We start from the raw sequence: 5,430 nt of genomic DNA, 5'->3' as shown, positions 1-5,430 counted from the left end.
AGGCTTTATATGGTAGGAGGTGTAGATCTCCCGTGGGTTGGTTTGAGCCGGGTGAGGCCAGGCTATTGGGCACAGAGTTGGTTCAGGACGCATTGGAGAAGGTTAAGATGATTCAGGATAGACTCCGTACAGCCCAGTCCAGACAGAAGAGCTACGCGAACAGGAAGGTTCGTGATGTTTCATATATGGTTGGTGAGCGGGTTCTGCTTCGGGTTTCGCCTATGAAGGGCGTCATGAGGTTTGGGAAGAAAGGAAAGTTGAGCCCGAGGTTTATTGGCCGTTTTGAGATCTTGAGGCGAGTTGGGGACGTTGCCTATGAGCTTGCCTTACCTCCTAGTTTGGTCGGGGTTCATCCAGTATTTCATGTTTCGATGCTCCGGAGGTATCACGGTGATCCGTCTCACGTGTTGGATTTCAGTTCAGTCCAGGTGGACAAGGATCTATCCTATGTTGAGGAGCCAGTGGCTATAAAGGACAGACAGATCAGAAAGTTGAGGTCAAAGAACATTGCTTCAGTGAAGGTTCAGTGGCGGGGTCAGCCGGCTGAGGAGGCGACTTGGGAGACCGAGCGGGATATGCGGAGCCAGTACCCTCACCTTTTCACTACTTCAGGTATGTTCTCTATGCTCGTTCGAGGACGAACGAATGTTTAAGTGTAGGAGGATGTGACGACCCGGCCGGTCGTCTTAAGAATTAACGCCCCGATCCCCTATTAACTGCTTCCCCTAAGTTCATTTCTGCTATTTTGGTTTGCCGGGACGTTTGGCGTTGAGTTTCGGAGAGTTTTGGGACACTTAGTCCCTAAATGAGAGCTTAAGTGTGGAAAAGTGGTCCGTAGTCGGAACAGTGTGAAGACGACCTCGGAATGGAAATCCGATGGTTCTGTTAGCTCCGTTAGGTGATTTCGGGGTTGGGAGCATGTTCGGAATGTATTTTGGAAGTCCGTAGCTCATTTTGGCTTGAAATGCCGAAGGTTGAATTTTTGAAGTTTTCGGTCCGATAGTGAGTTTTTGATCCGAGGGCCGGAATGGAATTCCGAAAGATACAGTAGCTCCGTCGTGTCTTTTGGGATGTGTGGGCAAAAATTTCAGGTCATTTGGATGTGTTTTGGTTAGGTTTTTGATCGAAAGCGTATTTTTTTCAAAATTAAAGTTCTTAGGCTCAAATCCTTGTTTAATTTGAGTTTTCGGCGTTGTTTTAGGTGGTTTAAGGATTGGTACAAGTTTGAATGAGGTATTAGGTGTTATTGGTGCTTCTAGTTGAGGTCCCGGGGGCCTCGGGATGATTTCGGGTGGTTAACGGAGAAATTTTTGAAGTGTTGCAGCAGCTAGTTTTTCTTCTCTTCTGGTATTTTCGCTTCTGCAGCTTGGGAACCGCAGAAGCGGAGCCGCAGAAGCAACTACCTGATCGCAGGAGTGAATTTGGGCTCCCTCAGCTTTTTCCGCAGGTGCGGAAGATCTACCGCAGATGCGGTTACGCACCTGCGAGGCTTTTATCGCAGATGCGGTCCTAGGTCAGCTGTAAGAAAACCACAGAAGCGGTAAGAAATCCGCATAAGCGGAACCGCATAAGCGGTTATTGAACCGCAGAAGTGGACGCCGTGTTTTTAGTGAAAGTCGCAGAAGCGGCTCTTGTTCCACAGAAGCGGTCCCTTGTCCGCAGAAGCGGAAATGCCTGTGCAGATATAGAAATTTCGAGGGTTAGATTTCATAAGTTAGAAAAATCAAATTGAGCTCGGGGAAGGGCGATTTTCAGAGGGTTTTGAAGAGAAGACTATTGGGTAACGTTTCTTTAATCCCTTTTAGTTATATTTCATCATTTTGTAGTTAAATCCATCATTAAAATTCGAATTGAGGATCAAAACTTGGAAAATTTGGGTGAAACTTCATAGGCTAACTATTGAGTTTTGAGTGGGTGTTTGACCTCTGATTTGGGAGATTTTTCTATGGTTAGACTCGTGAGAGTACGAGGGTCCTGAAAATGTACAAATTATTTGATTCCGAGATGTTGGCCTGAAGGGCATTTTGGTCATTTTACCTAATTTCACGCCGTAGCTTTGCATTAAACAGTGAAACCAGTTGTTTGCGAAGTTATTTACAATGTGTAATTGAATTGAATAGATTTGGCCCATTTGGAGTCAGATACTCGTGGCAAAGGCGTGATTTCTAGTTGATTTTGAGCCGGTTCGAGGTAAGTGCCTTGTCTAACCTTGTGTGGGGGACCTTTCCCCTTAGGTTTTGTTATTTGATATTTGAGTGCCTGGTACGCGAGGTGACGAGCGCGTACTTGAGCCAATTGAGGAAAATTCGTTTTTTACTTAAGATATTGAGACTGAGCCTTCCTTCATATTTGCCTTACTGTACTTAGGATTATAACCTGTGTTAGATTAGAAGAGCATGTTTAGTTGATCCAAATTGCCTAATTGTTTAAGTTGCCTTGACTGAACTACGTGAAGCATGCTAGGCTAGTACTACCTGTTGCTTGTCTTTGTACTTCCTTTCTTAGTATCTTCTGGTTGTGGTTGCACATTTACATTAGGACTACAGATGTGGGATTCCGGTAGCTCTCCCCCTTGTTTGTTTACTTTGGGACTGCGGGTTCAATTCCCGATAGATCCCCTGCGCAGTTACTTTGGGACTGCGGGTTCGATTCCCGATAGATCCCCCNCCATTTGGAGTCGGATACTCGTGGCGAAGGCGTAATTTCTAGTTGATTTTGAGCCGGTTCGAGGTAAGTGGCTTGTCTAACCTAGTGTGGGGGACCTTTCCCCTTAGGTTTTGTTATTTGATATTTGAGTGCCTGGTACGCAAGGTGACGAGCGCGTACTTGAGCCAATTATGGAAAATCCGGTTTTTACTTAAGATATTGAGACTGAGCCTTCCTTCATATTTGCCTTATTGTACTTGGAATTATAACCTGTGTTAGATTAGAAGAGCATGTTTAGTTGATCCAATTTGCCTAATTGTTTAAGTTGCCTTGACTGAACTACGTGAAGCATGCTAGGCTAGTACTACCTGTTGCTTGTCTTTGTACTTCCTTTCTTAGTATCTTCTGGTTGTGGTTGCGCATTTACATTGGGACTACGGATGTGGGATTCCGGTAGCTCTCCCCCTTGTTTGTTTACTTTGGGACTGCGGGTTCAATTCCCGATAGATCCCCTGCGCAGTTACTTTGGGACTGCGGGTTCGATTCCCGATAGATCCCCCTGCACATTTACTTCGGGACTACGGGTTAGATTCCTGATAGATCCCCCTGTACATTTACTTTGGGACTGCGGGTTAGATTCCCGATAGATCCCCCTGCACATTGATAGTTGGACTACGGGACGGTATCCCGGGAGATCCATTGGACAGTTGAGAAAAGGACTACAGGACGGTATCCTGGGAGATCTTCATTGTTACCATTGGTATTGAGCTGTACTTATTTTGTGTTTGCTCCGTTCTTTGTGTATTTGTTATTGCTTTGTTTAGTCTGTCTTATTCCACTGCTGTACTCACTATTACTGCCTATTTTCATACTGTTTATTTATATTTTATTGTTTAACCTCGGTAGGGCCCTGACCTTCCTCGTCACGACCCAACCGAGGTTAGGCTTGGCACTTACTGAGTACCGCTGTGGTGTACTCATGCCCTTCCTGCGCATGTTTTTTCATGTGCAGATCCAGGTATCTCCACTCAGGCGCACTATCCTTGAGGCGAGGAGAGCTACGGAGACTTTAAGGTATATCTGCAGCGTCCGCAGACCGAAAAGTCTCCTTCCTTATTCTATCTGTAGTGTCTAGATTCTATCATACTTTTGATGTAGACATTCTTGAGATTAGAGCATTTACAGTATTTCTATTAGCCTGTGGTTCCCGTGAGTTTCCGGGTTTTGGGATTGAGTTGTAGACTTCCGCATTTCTATAGGCCGAGCGGCCTTATATGCAGTTATTATTTTAATATGTCTAGCTTTATTTAACCATTTCGCAAGTTAGGTTGTTATTTCCGCATTGTTAGGCTTACCTAGTTGTAGGAACTGGGTGCCATCACGACATATTCATGGAGGGTGAACTGGGGTCGTGACACTGTAACGTGTCGACATGACTCCAAGAGGTCGAGGACATATGTGAAAGATAAAACGTTGTTGAGGTCGAAATGGTTTGGCAGAAGACGAGGATGAGGACGAGCATCCACCTTCAGTACGAATTGATGATCAGTTTTAAGATTTAGATTCCCTAGAGAATATTCTAATGGATATTCTTTTCTGTCATACTATTTAGGGTTTTGTGACTCATGCGCTCTTATAAATAGGAAGAGATGTAGATCAGAAAAGGGATTGAGACCTTTCGTAAAAAGAATGATTTCATCAACATTCTCTGTGCAAGATTCTCACTTTATTGAATAGAAACAAAGCTTGACTTTACACTCTCTCCCGATCCAAGAAGGATTGGAATACTAGATCGCTTATCATCTTTCATCGTTGTCAGAAAACATATCAGAGGATATCATCCTTGTCCTTTGTCCCATTTACTATTTGAAAGTCATTTACTATTATTTAGTGCTCTCCTTAATACTTTTAAGTCTTTATTGCTCCATTATTATCTCAAGTGATTTTCATTAGTGTTACACATTGAAATATTCCCCGAAAAGTATTAGATTTGTCCTTGAATATTGATATTGACTATGATTAGTCCCATTTTTTATTATTCTAATTGTATAAAACCTATAGGTGTCTAACGGGTGGGCCGGTCGGGCTGGGTAGGGAAATATTGGAAGTGTACCGGTTTTGAACCGGGCCAGTTACGGGTTAGGGGTTACAAGACTTAACGGGTTCAGATTCATCCGGGTAAAAAATGAACCGTAAGGGTTACGGGTACAAGGGGCCGGGTCGGGCCGGGTTAGTGTAATTTTTTTTTTGTATACCTATTGTAAGTTATTTTAATATAAAGTAAAAATATAAAGAATACAATGGAGATGGGAAAAAATTGCACTTATAAATTGCATGTGCTTTTTTTATTTCAAACTTACAAATTGAAGTTTGCATTTAACAAGTAAATTAATGAAAAAAGAGTAAAACTAAATTTTCATGCATAATAGTACTTCAAATTAATCTAACAAACTAAAACATTAAGCATAAATACGTCTAATAATTTTAAAATAACACAAATTGTCTCAAATCAACTTAAATACGAATTTCTGGAGGACGCTCAAGACAACTCTTCATATGCCTCCTTAAACAGCCTGTGCCCACACACTTTGGACGAAGATTTAAGACTCGACCACAGTTCTTGCACTTTACTTTTTGAACTTCTTCATTTTCTTCTATCACCTCAAAGTGTTCCCAAACATATGAGCGCACTCTAGAAGTATGGGGCATGATTTAACTTGAATTGAGAATTTGAGTTTGAGAAATGAGAGATGAGTGAAGAATTAAAAAGGTGGGGGGGGTGGG

The sequence above is a fragment of the Nicotiana attenuata genome, unplaced genomic scaffold (genome assembly GCF_001879085.1).
Source record: "Nicotiana attenuata strain UT unplaced genomic scaffold, NIATTr2, whole genome shotgun sequence".
NCBI lineage: Eukaryota > Viridiplantae > Streptophyta > Magnoliopsida > Solanales > Solanaceae > Nicotiana > Nicotiana attenuata.
Note: the sequence above shows the minus strand (reverse complement) of the source record.